The following is a 17,711-nucleotide window of genomic DNA, read 5'->3' on the forward strand; positions in this document are numbered from 1 at the left end:
CAATACAATCTATGTAAGGGAAACACCAAAAGCTTAGATTATAAATATACATATACACCATGCAAGGTCATATAAAATTGCAAAATGGAGATAGTACATAAAGCATATGGTTAATCTTAAATATGCAGTAGTGTTAAGTTATACAGAGCCACAATTGAACCAAAAGGGACTCTACAAAAGATACAAATCCTCAAACAAGGTTCCCCATAAGAATAACCTGTAGGTATAAGGATGTTATGCCCTAGTCATCAGCCATTGCCAAGTTACCAATCAATAGAGTAGCAGAGGGTATAGTCCCCACGCGTATCGTCACCAACTAGGGTGACTTCATCAGGGGTGGGTTCCCTGTGTCCACCAAATACAGGTTGGGGTAGAAAAATCCTTGCTGATCAATGACTTGTTCATCTTGGAACATTTAAAAAAAAAAAAAAGGGGGGGACTCCAACCAGAGTCTCCCTTTTTTCCAAAAATTGGGCCACAGACACTTAAGTGGCATCACTTGTCCCGCAGTTGCAACCTTGACCTGTTGATTTGCATGAAGCACATTCAAAAATCCACAAGCCTTTACTCTCCCCAGGATGACACAGGGGTAGAAAAATCCTTGCGGATCCATGACTTGTTCATCTTGATGAACGTTAGTCTGTCCACATTGTCACTGGACAGACGCGTGCGCTTATCTGTCAGCACACACCCAGCAGCACTGAAGACACGTTCCGAGAGAACGCTGGCTGCGGGACACGACAAGATCTCCAAGGCATAAGTGGCGAGCTCAGGCCATTTTTTCAGATTGGAAGCCCAAAATGAGCAAGGCTCCAGTTGCATAGTCGTGGCATCTATATTCACTTGGAGATATTCCTGTATCATCCTCTCCAGCCGTTGACTATGTGTCAGACTTCTTGTCTCTTGTGGCCTTGCAAAGGATGGTCTAAAAAAATCATGAAACGATTCCATAAAATTGCTGTTACTACCAGATACGGTGTTGCTGGTACGGTTTGAGTGATGATGACTCGACAGTCCCATTTTTGGCAAGTTACAACTGTGAAGGCCACTTTACACACAGAGATAAATCTTTCACAGATCTGTGGTTGCAGTGAAATCATGGACATATTGTTCCATTTGTACACAGCCACAAACCTGGCACTGATTGTCCACAATTTCACTGCAACCACAGATCTGCCACAGATTTATCTCTGTGTGTAAAGTGGCCTTCTGATTCACTCTGTGCACCACTGCTGTTTACTGGAAAAGCCGAGCTAAGATTGCATAACAGCTTCTGCGGATACTCCTGCATACGTGCGTCCCTTTCTATGGCTAGAATTATTTCAGCAAATTTTGACTTGTACTGGGGATCTAAGAGTGTGGCAACCCAGTAGTCAGCATTACTTCTAATTCTGACAATCCGTGGGTCATGTTGTAGGTAGTGCAGCAAGAAGGCGCACATGTGTCTTGCGCATCCATGTGGACCAAGTCCTTGCTGTGTTTGTGTCGGCGAGGTGATAACCATGCTTCCTTCCTCTGACGTTACCCCCAACCTCGAACAACCGAAATGTGATCAAGGTCTCCCTCATCTGCTGAGTCTTCCATGCCCATCCACAGTTCGTCCTCCATTTCTTCCTGGGCTCCTGCACCTTCCTCAACAGTTTGGCTGCTACCATGCGCCCTTGTTAATCCCTCTCCCCCACCGTCCCATGCCTGCCACCTTGGTGATGCTGAATGTCTGGACCTTGTAGATCTTATTATCCCTTCAGCATATGAATCCTCCTGTACTTCCTCCCCTTCCTCTTGTCCCACCACCTGACTCCGAATACAGTTTACAGTGTGCTCCAGCATGTAAATGACTGGAATTGTCATGCTGATAATGGCATTGTCAGCGCTAAACATCTTCGTCGCCATGTCGAAACTGTGCAGAAGGGTGCACAGATCCTTGATCTGAGACCACTCCATCAGCGTGATCTGCCCTACCTCCCCACCTCTGCATCTCGTTGGCCCAAGCTATACGTCATAACGTATTGCACCAGGGCTCTGCGGTGCTGCCACAGTCGCTGCAACATGTGAAGAGTCGAATTCCAGCGTGTCGACACATTGCATTTCAGGCGGTGAACCGGCAGGCTGAAAGACTTCTGGAGCGATGCAAGTCGGTCAGTTGCGCCGTTTGAACGGCGGAAGTGAGCACATAGTGACCGTACCCTGTGCAGAAGCCTATCTAGCCTGGGATAGTGGGTTAAAAATTGCTGGACAACAAGGTTCAACACGTGAGCCATACAAGGCACGTGTTTCACCTTGCCCCGGCAAAGGGCCACACCCAGGTTTGCAGTATTGTTGCACATGGCCTTCCCTGGCTGCAGGTTGAGTGGAGACAACCATTTACGAAACTCGGTCTCCGGAGCTGACCACAACTGGTCAGCTGTGTGACTCTTATTTCCTAGACATTTCAACGTAAAGCTCTGCTGTCAGCATAGTAAGGAGGTGTGCGGGATTCCTTGTGCGCAGTTACAACGCAGGTGGCCTGACCAGACAGGCTTTAGGCGGAGGTGGAGGACCCAGACGAGGTTGAGGAGGCAGAAGCAGTGGAGGAACTTCTACATACAGAGGATTGACGCACAACTCGTGGGGACGGCAAGACTTGTACAGCAGACCCTTCTCCATCTCTCACCAGAGTTACCCAGTGCCCAGTCAGCGACATGTAACGCCCCTGTCCATGCTTACTGGTCCAAGTATCTGTGGTGAAATGCACCCTGTCACACACAGAGTTTCTCAAGGAAGCGGTGATGTTGTGTGTGACATGCTGATGTAGCGCAGGCACACCTTTCTTGGAGAAGTAGTGGTGACTGGGCATCTGGTACTGGGGCACTGCGACGGACATAAGGTCTTGAAACTCCTCTGTGTCCACAAGGTGCAAAGGCAGCATTTCTGTAGCCAACAGCTTGCAGAGGGTGAAAGTCAACCTCTTAGCTTTGTCATGGCTAGGAGAAAATGGTCTTTTATTTGTCCACATCTGAGGGACCGAGGTCTGGCTGCTGTGCTGAGACGGCGTTGAGTATGGTGTCCCTGGAAAACTGCTGGTCTGTGAGTAAAGTGCCGGTGGAGACATAATGTTGCCTTCATCCAAAGTTGGTGCTCTCGATGTCTGAGAGAACTTAACACCAGCAGCTGTTTCCACTTCCAAAACAACTGACGACCTGCCAATCACACTGCCTGTTGCGGTTAAAGAGGTGGAAGGTCTGCGTTGCAAAGCATGTGTGACTGCTGTCCTCACAGTCATAGATGAAGAGCGCGCGGATGCACTTGAAGGGGCAGACGGTGGTTGGCGCGCTCCGCTAGGCAGCATTGAAGCACAGTGAGCTTCCCACTGGGACTTATGCTTGATATCCATGTGACGGTTCATGGACGAAGTAGTCAAACTAGTGAGGTTTTTGGCCTCTACTTAGAGATTGGCGACAAATCTTACAGATGACATGAGTTGGGAGATCCTTTGCGATGTCAAAAAAGGACCAGGCTAGGCAAGGCTTAGAGCCCATGCGACCTGCAGAGCCACCCCAACTTGTGCTCAGAGGCAGAGGTGTGGCTGAGGATGCAGTTGTTGACGTGCATCCAGTACTCCATCTATGTCCAGGAAGGCGCAAGCTAACCTTTTTGTCAGTTGCATCCTCCTACAGCGCCTCTGCTGACCTCATCCAGTGCCTGACTGTGGTTTGACAGTAAGTGGGATCTACCACCTCATCATCACCCTGTGTGTTTGCACTCCCCTCGTCCTCAGAGCTAACCTCTTCCTGCCCTGACCGAATAGTTAAGTTGTCATTCCAATCAGGTATCTGAGTCTCATCGTCATCAAAATATTCCTCATTGTCTCCACCAAGAGTTACAGTTTGGGAATAAGGATCTATATTATGCTCAGAAACTTCTTCATCAGGGCATGATTCTGACTCACAAAGCTTCTGGCCATCACTGCAGATAATTTCCTGGTCTGGACTTACTGTAGCTTTGGAGCAGACCTCTGATTCCCAGGCTATAGTGTGACTGAACAGCTCTGCAGACTCAACCATCTCTGTTACCCCATACTCTGCAGGGCGGGTGGAGACTTGAGAGCTGTTAGAAAGCAAGTGCGATGGGGTGACAACTCAGAGGACTGGAGTCTTTGGGATGTTGAAGTTGAGGTGGAGGAGAGGCCACTTGATGGAGCACTTGAGATCCATTCAAGCATGTGCTTTTTTGTGCATCATCTACCTTTGGTCGAGTTGGTCGGTCCCGTAAAACAGGTATCACATCAGATTGTCCACGGAAAGTAGTAGACATCTTACTTTTGCTGGAAGATGGCCTTTCTTCAGCAGATGTTACTGTTGCTTTACCACCTACCCCATAGACACAAACTTTTTTTTCCCTTTCCAACACGCCTGTTCCCCTTTCCACCAGCATCTGTCCTTTTGACACTCATTTTGATTTTGAACAAACTGGACACTTAAAATGTCGTAGCAAAAATGGACAGGTGTGTAGATTGCAGAGGTGGTCTAGCTTTATTGACAGCTGAAGAACCAACCCTGACTATCCCAGACAATGAAAGTATGGCCCTAAAAATGGCAGCACTTTTTGCAATTAAAATTTGCTTAGCAAAAATGGACAGGTGGTGGACAATGCAGAGGTGGTATAGCAAAATTGTCAGCAGAGGAACTCCAACGTAATATCCCAGACAATGAAAGTATGGCCCTAAAAATGGCAGCACTTTTTGCAATTAAAATTGCGTAGCAAAAATGAACAGGTGGTGTACAATGCACAGGTCGTGTAGCTTGCTTCACAGCAGAGGAACCCTAACGCAGTTTCCTAGACAATGAAAGTATGGCCTTAAAAATGGCAGCACTTTTTGCAATTAAAATTGCGTAGCAAAATTGGACAGGTGGTGGACAATGCACAGGTGGTATAGCAAAATTGTCAGCAGAGGAACCCCAACGTAGTATCCCAGACAATGAAAGTATGGCCCTAAAAATGGCAGCACTTTTTGCAATTAAAATTGCGTAGCAAAAATAGACAGGTAGTGTACAATGCACAGGTCGTGTAGCTCGCTTCACAGCAGAGGAACCATAATGCAGTTTCCCAGACAATGAAAGTACGGCCTTAAAAATGGCAGCACTTTTTGCAATTAAAATTGCGTAGCAAAATTGGACAGGTGGTGGACAATGCAGAGGTGGTATAGCAAAATTGTCAGCAGAGGAACCCTAACGTAGTATCCCAGACAATGAAAGTATAGCCCTAAAAATGGCAGCACTATTTGCAATTAAAATTGCATAGCAAAAATGGACAGGTGGTGGACAATGCAGAGGTGGTATAGAAAAATTGTCACCAGAGGAACCCGAACGTAATATCCCAGACAATGAAAGTATGGCCCTAAAACTGGCAGCACTTTTTGCAATAACAATTGCGTAGCAAAAATGGACAGGTGGTGGACAATGCACAGGTGCTGTAGCTTGCTTGTCAGTAGAGGAAGCCTCAATTTCTTTCCCTGACAATTAAACTATGCCCCAAGGAATTGCCTTAGCTGATTTAGCCACATGCTGTGATATAAACCTCTGCACAGTGCTGGCACAGACCTGCCTAGCAACAATGGCTATGAATGGCTGTAATGTAGCCCTGAAAAGGGCTGAAATTACAAGTAGTCCCTAATCCCTAAAGCGATGTGTAGATTGCACTGCATGTCTATAGCACACACAGCAGCAGCGGGAGCAGGAGCGGTGACTGTCACCCACCCGCAGCAGAGTGATAATGGCGGTGAAGGGGAAAAGGTCCGGGTGCCTGTGGTTGGCTGACAGCCTGGCCCTCCCCACTGTACGCGCGGTTAGGAGAAAAAAAATGTAGATCGCCATTCTTTCAGCACTCAGCAGCACTGATCTAAACCCCGTCCCCCCCGCACACTTTACGCTGAATTATGATAATATCATTATTAACAGTGACTAACACTATTAAAGTGAAAAGCCAGCTAGTAACTTTTGGTGATCGAACAGTTATCGAACGGTAACTCGAATAGCCGAACTTGAAGCAAATCGTTTGAGTTCGTCGAACGACTCGAACACCGACCAAAATCACTCGAATTTGAAATTGGCGAACCGTTCGAATCGAACATCGCTCAACTCTAGTAATGTATATTGCAGGTGTAGTATATAGGGGGTGTAGTGATGTATATTGCAGGTGTAATATATAGGGAGTGTAGTGATATATATTGCAGGTGTAGTATATAGGGAGTGTAGTGATTTAGTATATTGCAGGTGTAGTATATAGGGGGTGTAGTGATGTATATTACAGCTGTAGTACACGGGGTGTGTAGTATATTACAGGTGTAGTACATGGGGGGTGTAGTATATTACAGGTGTAGTATATGGGGAGTTGTAGTGATGTAGTAAATTACAGGTGTAGTATATAGGGAGTTGTAGTGATGTCGTATATTACAGGTGTAGTGACTTGCCCTAGGGCTATGGGGTACTCTGTCCCGGGCCGTATATGTACGGGGATGCTGTGTTACAGGTGTGGAATGGCCATTGCCCAGTTCCGTGACCCTGGGGCTCGCTTTAAAAGGGGTTTATGTACAGGGGAGATGAAAGTTTATGTCATGACGCCACTTGCAGGTTGTGGCTAAGTAGTTGGAGCCGCCGCTGCACGGTTTATGGCCACTGGGGCTGCTGGTGATGGCAGTTTGGATGTTGGGCACTCCGCAAGTAGGGCTGAGCCCCATGGACTGGATGATGGAGTGCGGCGTGGAAAGAACGGAGACCACATGATGGGATTGCAGTGCAACTGTCGTTTACAATGGTAATGCTGGGCGGATGGTTCAGACCCCTGGTCCCTGTAGTCCCAATGCCCGTGTGGTAACCTGGTGGCTTCTTTACCCTGCACCTCTCAGTGGTTTTGTGAAACCCCGTGGCTTGGAGTGTCTGGGGGTCCCCTCCTGTTTGTCATCAGGCTCTGGTCCGTACGGCGGGCAGTGTGAACCCTGTAGGGTCGGTCTTCTGTTCCAGTCCCTGGCTCTATCGTTACTGCTGGTGCCCCCGGACTCTTGGGTCAGTGAGGTCCTGGATGGTCCCTTCACTGTGCAGGTATTTGTCAGGCAGCTTGAAGCGTTCACCTAACCTAGGGCCCTGTGCCCCGTCGGTGCTTTGGTTCCAGGGGTACCTCGTCATACCCTCCCTGGCAACCACTCTCCTATACCAAGCAGGTCCCTGCTACACGACCTCGTCTCAAGACACGTCCATCTCCTACTACTGTCACTCCTGACTGCCGTACTGTCTCTCTCCCCCCCCCCGAGTTGTTGGCTAGTGGACTGGATCGGCTCCGCCCCTAGGTGGCCATCCATTGAGTCCCCAACTAATCAGTCACCCACGATTGGGAGAGGGAACTGAGGATGTTATGTGTTTTGTTGGTACCGGCACTGAGATTACAGGTCCCAGGGGGCAGGCCCTGCATCTTTCAGGATGCAGTAGCTAGTAGTAGTAGGAAGTATGAAAAACGTAGTAGTAGTAGGAAAAATGCAAAATGTCCGGGGGTTTAAGAGGTTAAGATTATGTTCAAATGGACATTTTTGGAGGCATTTGAAAATTAGGAGGTCTACCAGCAGAAACAGTTCTTGGAAATGCTCCTTTTTTATAGGAAACTGTTGGAGTTTTTCTTTTCGTAAAGCGTTTTTCTCTTACCAACCTTTTCATTTGAGAATACAGAGTATGGAGCGGATTCCGGACTGTATGATTATACAATACAACACTTTTGAGAGAAAGGTCTGCCTCTGCAGGGCTGGAACTGCCCCCAATCAAGCAAGCTGGGATCGACTCCACCTGTGAACGTTGGGTGTGCAACAATTTCACTGAAACAAATTAGGAGACAAATGAGTAAACGGGTACTCCAGGTTGATTTAACATTTTTGTACTGCAAACACAAACCATAAAGATGAGATGCCCAGTGCAGCTCTATAATCCTCACAATACCTGTAATTCAGTGTGACAGCAGCTGCTCTTCACTGCTCCCCCTCCCCTCTGGGATGTTACATCACACATCAGTGTGAAGCTCCCTGCTGTTACTATCAGCCAGACTCCTGATATCTGCTTCCCACAGTCAGAGAAGGGACATGGCCTCTTTCCCTATTCTCTTCAGAGAAGCAGCTATTATCAGAGAATTGGTTGGTAGTGACAGCAGGGAGCTTCACACTCCTGTGACATAACGTCCAAGAAGGGATGGGGGACATGTTACATTGAATTACAAGTGTCTGAAGAATAAAAGTACTAAACTACACTGGGCATCTAAACTTTATAGTTTAGGGGTGCAGGGACAGTACAAAATTTGTTTTTGTCTCCCAGAGTACCCCTTTGAGGTTTCTGTACGCTACTATGAGATTCATGGACAACTGGAAGTATAAATGAGTTGTATCGGATCAGTCACTACTGCAACCAAAATCAGCTCTGCAGCTACTGACCTCAATAAAAAGAATCTGAAAAAGCAAAGAGGCAGTGTAAAGCATAAGGCATGGAAAGAGCAAAAGCCTGAAATCACTAGGTAGGTGGATTTCAGACTACCTGCTGCTCCAATGGACAATGCAGCTAAGCTTGAGTCAATTATCACAGATGTCGTAAGAAATAGAAGTCCAACTCTTCAATGGGTACAGGAGGCCTACATAGACATTAGTCTAAGGTGTTTTGGGGCATTCAGACCAATCCCATTAAAATTCCCCATTGTTACCAACAAAACCTTTGGTTTCAAGGGAACCTGTCACCGGATGTTTATAGTACTCACCAAGCGGTCGGTGCAGAGCAGTCTGGTCAGATGGGCGTCTCCGTTCTCTGGGTCCACGCCTCCTCTTTCGGCCATCTTTGTCCTGTTCTGAAGCTAGTGTGGATGACGCATTCTACATCATCTACACTAGCCAGCATTGAGGTCCCGCGCAGGTGCACCACAATACTTTGAGGTCCTGCACAGGCACACTTTGATCTGCCAGAAGTAGGGCAGATCAATGTATGGGGGACACTACGTCAATTTTTTATTTATTTTTGCCAATGTAGACACAACACAGAGTCTGTGATTGAAAGCAGTCACACTTTGTCACCCAGGGTGGGGGTGCTGTCTGATTGCATCCAATCAGTAACCCCTGGGCTGCCGGTGGGCAGGGGAAACAGTGCATATGTATAAAGGATGAGCAGCCCTGGTAGTAGTGTTAAGGGTGCTTTACACGCTGCGACATCGCTACTGATATATCGTCGGGGTAACGTTGTTAGTGACGCAAATCTGGCGCCGGTAGCGACATCGCAGCATGTGACACCAATGAGCGTCGATCAACGATCGCAAAATCGTCCAAAAACAGTGATCGTTGACACGTCGCTCCTTTCCTTAATATCGTTGCTGCTGCAGGTATGATGTTGGTCGTTCCTACGGCAGCAAACATCGCTGTGTGTAACACCACAGGAACGACAAACATCTCCTTACCTGCATCCACCGGCAATGCGGAAGGAAGGAGGTGGGCGGGATGTTACGTTCCGCTCATCTCCGCCCCTCCGCTTCTATTGGACGGCCGCTTAGTGACGTCACAGTGATGTCGCTGTGACGCCGAACGCACCTCCCCCTTGAAGGAGGGATTGTTTATCGGTCACAGCGACGTCGCTGACAAAGTATGTGCGTGTGATCACCAAATGTCGCACATACTATGGGGGTGGGTGCTATAGCGCTCGACATCGCTAGCAATCGCGAGCGATTCGCAGCATGTAAAGCACCCTTTAGAGTCGCACAGAGGACTGGTAAGTATAACACACCTGCTTTACTCATGCTTTTCTTAATTTTGCTTAATTATTTTTTTTAATAACCCGAGTTGCTGGAGTTCGATAGGTGCCCGCAATGCCCATCACTAGTCTTGACATGTTATTAACCCCTACACCCTCAGACGATTCTCCGGGGTTTTTGGGGGGGTTTCTCCCCTTCTTCTGAGAGCCATAACTTTTTTATTTTTGCGTTAATCTTGCCATACGAGGGCTCATTTATTGAGGGATGAGTTGTACTTTTACATGAACCATAAGTTTTACCATATAGTGTAATGGAAAATGGCAAAACAATGCCAAATGCGGAAAGTTGCAAATAAAAAGTGCGATTGCATGATTGTTTTTGGGATACTTTATTTATTTTGTTCACTATATGGTAAAACTGATGTGTGGGTATGATTCCTCGGGTCAGTATGAGTTCGTAGATACTAAACATGTATAGGTTTACTTTTACCTAAGGGGTTAAAAAAAATTCTGAAGTTTGTCCAAAAAAAGTAGTGCATTTTTTGCACCATTTCCCGCGACCCATTGCGTTTTCATTTTTCAGTATCTTTGGCTCAGTGATGACTTATTTTTTGAGTCTCAAGCGGAGGTTTTTAATGGTACCATTTTTGCGCACATACTATGTTTTGATCAGGGTTGTGGAGTTGGTAAGCCAAACCTGCGATTCCGACTCCTCAATTTCCCTTGCACCGACTCCGACTCTTGGAATTCGACTCCCACATATATTACTTATATTTAAGTGAAATATTTATTGTAGTACAATTTGAACATCAGACATTTAATCATTTTTATGATACAACAATCTAGATATTTAGATAGAACATAAAATATATTTATTGGAATACAGCTTTAGAACACAAAAACTGTACTAAATTGTAAATATGTAATACACTATGTAATATAGTATATATATATATATATATATATATATATATATATATATATATATTTATATTTATTTATATACTAGCTGTACTACCCGGCTTCGCCCGGGTAAATAACTGCTGTTAACAGAATAGAGTCTATTAACAAAAATGTATTCTGCACACAAAAAACACAAAACAAATAGATAGAAAGGTAATTATTAAAAGGCAAAAACTAAGCTAATAGAATCATTTCACAACATATATTTCAACACCACAGATTTTCCACACAGATTTAACTAAATTGGCCAAGTAATGTGCTCCGTCTGTCTCTTTCCAGATCTGTCTCTTTCCCCGTCTGTCTCTTTCCCTGTCTGTCTCTGTCTGCCTCTTTCCCGGTCTGTCTCTTTCCCGGTCTGTCTCTTTCCCGGTCTGTCTCTTTCCCGGTCTGCCTCTTTCCAGGTCTGCCTCTTTCCTCGTCTGCCTGTCTCTGTCTCTTTCTTTGTCTGTCTCTATATGTTTCTTTCCCCATCTGTCTCTTTCCAGGTCTGTCTCTTTCCCAGGTCTGTCTCTTTCCCAGTCTGTCTCCCCGTCTCTTTGTCTGTGTCTTTCCTGTCTGTCTCTTTCCCTGTCTGCCTGTCTTTGTCTGTCTCTATTTCTCTGTCTCTTTCCCCTTCTGTCTCTATCAAGGTCTGTGTTTTTCCCCATCTATCTTTGTCTGTCTCTCTAGCTGTCTCCTCCTTCCCTGTCTGCCTGTCTCTGTCCCTCTCTGCATGTTTGTCTGTCTCTTTCCCCATCTGCATGTTTGTCTGTCTCTTTCCCCATCTGTCTCTTTCCAGGTATGTCTGTTTCCAGTTCTGTCTCTCTTTTTCCCCCGTCTGTCTCTGTCTGTCTCTTTCCCTGTCTGTCTCTCTCTATCTGTCTCCCTACCAACATCTTATTACCTCACATATAAGCTTCTTATACTATGAATGTCTTTTCTTCCTATCGCAACCAATCACAGCTGTTACTAATAACCTGTAGTTCCAGGCTCCATTTACTTTAATGAAGGCATGTTTTTTGGAGATTAACTGTAAAGCGCGGGGTTACATTTTCCTGTCAAAACATAGTCTACGATGTTCCCTGGGTCACATGAGGTGTCTGTGCAAAATTTTGTGATTGTAAATGCGACGGTACGGATACACTTTTCATTTCACTTTTTCCCCATTATATAGATAGGGGCAAAATTGATTGGTAAATTGGAACACGCGAGGTTAAAATTTCGCCTCACAACATAGCCTATGACGCTCTCGGAATCCAGACGTGTGAGTGTGCAAAATTTTGTGGCTGTAGCTGCGACGGTGCAGATGCCAATCCCGGACATACACATTCATACACTGCCTGGGATAGTAACTGTCTCTCTGTTTCTCTCCCATTAACTGTCTGTCTCCCCCTCTGTATATATCTCTCTGTCTCTCTCTCTCTTTGTCTGTCTCTTTCCCTGTCTGTCTCTGACTGTATCTGTCTCTTTCTCAGTCTGTCTCAATCTCTTTCCCTGTATGTCTATCCATCTCTGTCACTTTCCCTGTCTGTCTCTTTCCCTCTTTCCCTGTCTCTTTCCCTGTGTCTGTCTCTTAACCTGTTTCTCTGTTTCCCTGTCAGTCTGTCTCTTTGTCTGAATCTTTGTGTCTGTCTCTTACCCTGTTTATGTCTGTTTCTTACCCTGTCTGTCTCTTTCCCTGGCTGCATTGTGACACGCCAACATTCCATTTAAGGGCGTCGCTGCACATTCTTCTGAAGTTCTGGCTGCACTGTGGCTCCCAGCTCCATTCGTTTTAATGGAGGCAGGTTTTTTGGTGAATAACCGTAAAGCGCGGGGTTAAAATTTCCCCTCAAAACATAGCCTATGAGGCTCTCGGGGTCCAGAAGTGTGAGTGTGCAAAATTTTGTGGCTGCAGCTGCGACGGTGCAGATGCCAATCCCGGACACACACACACACACACACACACACACACACACAGCTTTATATATTAGATTTTATATATATATATATAACACACTACGTAATAAACTATGTAAGAAAAAAACAGTTTCAACATAAGCATACTAAATAACATTTGTGCAGTCTATGAATTTGTTGTAAGAAATAGAATTGCCTCCATCAGATCCTCCTTCATAGATGACCTCAAATCTGACCTAATAATTTTAGGGCTAGAGAACAACCTCTCTACACTAATTTGGGTTGGAGGCAAAGCCGTTACCACATGAGCAACATCTCTAACAATTTCCGGGTATAAAGGAATTGCCTCATGCATGGTTTTGATGAACGGTTGAATATTTCTATTATTTGAGAGCAAGTGAAAAATGTTGCTGAAATATGGTCAATCTGCTTGCTATGAACACTCTATTCAGGTAGTGGAACCCTTAACCCCATCAGAGACAGTAGAAGGTAGTTGTACCACTGAACACTCAGAAGACTGGTGTCAGGAGTTGCATGTGGTGACTGATTCCATTCCCTCTTACCAAAAATAAGGAGTCTATCGGGTGGTGCAAGAGTATGAACATGTTTTCAGTAAACACCCATTAGATTTTGGGAGGATAAAAGGGGTATCACATCAATTCCCCACAGGAAATCATTCCCCCATCAACGAGAGGTACAGACCTATGCAACCAGCTCATTATCAGCATGCCAAAGAGATGTTACAGGACATTAAGGAGGATGGGGTTATCAGAGAGAGTTGTAGCCCCTGGGCAGCTCCACTGGTCCTAGTTAAGAAAAAGGATGGCACAATGAGGATGTGTGTGGATTATAGGCAAATAAATAGCAAAACACATACAAATACTTACCCTCTACCAAGCATAGAGGAATCCCTCGCTGCACTTAAAGCTTCTAACTGTTTTTCTACTCTAGATCTTCCCAGTGGGTATTGGCAAAAGAAGATCGGGAGAAGACCGCATTTGCAACACCCATGGGCCTATGGGAGTTCAACAGTATGCCATTTGGACTCTGAAACGCGCCTGGGATTGCTGATGGAGTGCTGCCTTGGCACTGTAACTTTTAAACCGTGCTGCTTTTGTGACGCCCTGGAAAAAAATGGAAAAACAAATATACCACTGTTATTATGCTTGTAAAATGTTCTTTTCTTTTATTCCAGTTCCTGTTAAATAAATGTAGGTGCCTGGACAGACCACGGACGGTCTGTATTAAACCAAGGGGGAATGTGACGCCCTGGCAAAATCAGGTAGTCACACATTAGGCCCCCGCATAACACCTTCCCTCACCTAGGAAACATACAGCTGACCTGAAACCCTAGTCACCTCCCTCAGGGCAAGACAGACACACCAGTGGGCGGGACCAGGCGGTTAGGAAACGCCCACCTAGGGGTCTAGAGAGCTCGGGGCGGTAAAACAGAGAGTTCAAGTCTAGAGTTGGAGAGGAGTTCAAGTTTCAAGTTGGGAGTCGAGGTCCCAAGCTGACAGGCGCCAGGGTTGGAGCTCTGGTACCTTGGCTAGGTGGCAGACTGTGATCTCCATTGGCAGGCGATGGGAAGACAGCAGCCTGAGTTCTGAGGTGGACCGGGACAGGGTTGGAGCCTGCCGGTACTGACACCAGAGATCCGAACCGGAAACCGTGCACAGAGGGGGTACTCGGACCCTCAAGCCAGGACCGAAACCAACGGCCTAGCTAATCAACCGATTGAGGGCAGGGTTATAGGTCCTGTCCCAACCAAAGTCCCAAAAAGTAGACAACCACCCACATAGAGGGATAGGGCCACCGCCAGGGCCTGTAGATCCCACTTGTCAGCGTCAGACGGGCACGGCTCCTCAGGCACACAAAAAGCCGGGAGCGGACTCCCATGTTCCAGTCCGGGAAGTTCAACCAAACAACAAACTAGTGCAGAGGAAAAGACGGCCACCACCAACCCAAATGGGGGACCAGAGTACAACCAGGCACGGCAGCCGGCCACCAGCACCTTGGTTTACCAAAAGACTCGTGTGATTCATTTGCTTGTCAGTAACCAAACACCCCCTGGTACGTCCGGGCGCGCAGGCCCCTGCCATTGCCATCCCCTTCACAGAGACACTGGGTCCCGGGGCAACCATCCCTACTCACGGAGGGGTTAACATCCAACTGCCACTTCATCTCCCCAGGGTGCCCCACACCAGCAGCGGTGGTGTCCCACTTCACCACACACCGTGGGTGGCGTCACAAACCGAATACGGCCAAGGCCGTACAACTATGTCAATAAATCAGCAGAACAATACCAAAAATAACACCCTTAATGGGAATAACAGACAAGCTAACAGGGTGGATGATTGCAAATGCAAAAAATAAGTCCTAAAATATAACTTTTAATGTGTACATTAAAAAATGACAATAAAAGTCATTAAATAAACCCGTGTCATAAAAACAAAGACACCTTATCCTCAAGCCACTAAGCTCAAATGTGCTAGGGATAGGTGCCCGGCAAATAAGAACATACGTCCCCAAATACCTAGAAAACAATCAGGATATCAGATCCTGTACCACCAACATAAGGATCCACCTTTTTTGTCTGGTGGTCAGGTGCAAAATAATGGGACTTTAAATGCGGTAAATGCCTACTATAAATAAATAAATAAATAAATAAAGCAGGGATTGCACCTTCTTAATAATAATATGGGTCCCCCTCCTAGACAAAGAAAAGTGGGTCTTACCGCATTCAGGGCATCAAATAGGCAGAGAAAGATTATAGGTCACCATCTAGTGGTTCAGTAAATACCATATCAAACCTTACTGCTGTTAAACCTGCCAGAGAAAGCGCATCATCCCAACCCGTTTCGTATTAATGAATACTCATCAGGGGAATTTCTCTTTGGTGCTCTGCACAACGTCTTGCATCTCACACGAACATTAATATTACGCCCCCATGGACAGAGATGTCCACCACGAACAGACTCACATAGCATGTGCATGTCCGCGTGACCCCCGGGTCCGGAGGATCCCTCGAGCCACACAGCGGGTCCAGATCTAAGCAGCCTGGCTGCTACAGGCGTGGTGGCGGCACACGCCAAAAACTGGCGTCACGAACAGGATTGTAACCCATCCACCTACCTGGTGGAAATGCGCCTTGATTTGGACAGTCAGTGGTGATCCGTTGAAAAACTTCCAGAAATCGCTATTTTTGCCGTCATTTTTAGGTGCGAAAACAGCCCGGCGTCTTCTTTCCCGAGAAAGCTGAAGACCCGCTTCCTGGGAACAAGGCCGGAAGGTAAACCCTGAGGCCGAAACTGAAACTAAGCAGCCGCACAAAGGAGTGCTGCAAAAGAAAAAGGGGGAGAAGCGGGAAGATGTCCGCGCCTAATCCGGATGGCGGAATAGCGCCTGCCGCTGGAGTGGCGGTGCCTGTGGATGTGGCCGATGACGGAAACGTGGCGGTTCTTGCTCTGGTCGCAGGAGCGGGGGGGGGAGCGGTGGCCCCGGCGATCACCCAAGTCATGCCAATCAACCTGCCCTACGTGCCCGGTGCTGCCTGGATACCTGAGTACGATAGGAAGCCCTATGCCCTGCAGGTATTCAAGAAGAAAATATGCACCGTTCTTGATATGCATGCAATGACCGGCAAGCAGCGTGCATCTGTGGTGCTTGGGCAGGTGACCGGTGCCGATGAGCAGGAAGTGTAGACTTGGGCTGGTGCCAACCGGGTCTCAGTAACCGCCATCTTTGACAAACTGTAGGTCGCTTTTGAAACTCGTACCAAAGCGGAATTGCGGATGCATTTTTATAACTGCCGACAACGCCCTTAGGACAGCTTTCGGGACTACGCCTTGAGACTGCAGACTGCACTACGTACGCTGAAACATAGGGACTCCATTACTGAGGCCGAGAACAACAAAATGCTGGTAGAACAGTTCCTGCAGGGGCTAGGATCCGCTGAAGATCGCAAGCAGCTGCGGCTGTGGTCCCTAGAACATTCAGACTTGAGCTTTGCGGTCCTAAAAGACCGGGCCATTAAAGCGTTACAGACATCCAATGCAAGTGCCCCCGGCACCGCGCACATTTCAGTAGCGGCTCCCTTGTTGGCCTTGCCGGCACCCGCAGCAGGAGCTGGGGCCCCGGAGGACTTATCGTCGCAAGTTCAGCGCCTGAGTGATGACGTCGCCAGAATCCTCGCCGCTTTACAGATACCACCGAAGGTCAAGCCTGCAGAGAAAATCCAGCTCGCCGACAGCCCGGAAGATGTCCCCTGGATGGAAAGAAGAAAGAACAACAACAGCCGTTATTGGCAGCCCGTCTGCTACAAGTGCAACAAGACTGGTAATTATTCCCGTCGGTGTCCTTTAAACAAGCAACCCCTGAGGCCAAGGGCCAATCCTCAGGAATAGATCCTCAAGGCCCAGCTGATTGGCGTGATCGGTACGTTGGAGGTCACCCCATCATCTCTCTTGCTGTGGATGGTATCCCGACATACACCCTCCTGGACATCGGTTCACAGGTAACAACTATGCCTTATGTACTGTACAAAAGTTATTGGTCTGATAGTGAGTTCACCCCACCCCACCTTAACCATCATTGTAGCCAATGGACTCCCTATTACTCAAGTAGGGTTTAAGGAGGTAACCTTAAAAGTGGGACGTGTAGAGCTGAAGCATCAAAGACTTATTGTAGTGCAGAATGATCCCAGTGACCGTAACCCAAAGATGGTCCTAGGGACAAACGTGATTGAAAATTGCATGGGTAAAGTGCTGCATCTATTGCAGCAACTGTCTGCCACAGCAGTAGTAGGCTGGCAGAGGGCTTTGCAACGTGAGATCCGGGCTCTCCTGCAGCGGCAACAAGTGAACATGTCAGGTGGAAAAATTTGTAGCGTGTGGGTGATGGATGTAGCGCCTCTAGTGGTGCCTCCGCGGAGTGAGATGATGATTTGGTGCAGGGCAGCAGTATGTCCCTGTGGACAGGATTACCCGGCAGTGGTGGAGCCTCTGCTTTCAGAACATTGGCCCACAGTAATCGCAAGGGTGATTGATGTAAAGAAGGGGAGAGTGCCTGTGAGAGTGATGAATTGTGGAGAGGAGGTTAGGCTAGCCTGTTACGCCACCATTGCTAAAATAT

Source organism: Anomaloglossus baeobatrachus, chromosome 5, assembly GCF_048569485.1.
Source record: "Anomaloglossus baeobatrachus isolate aAnoBae1 chromosome 5, aAnoBae1.hap1, whole genome shotgun sequence".
Lineage (NCBI taxonomy): Eukaryota > Metazoa > Chordata > Amphibia > Anura > Aromobatidae > Anomaloglossus > Anomaloglossus baeobatrachus.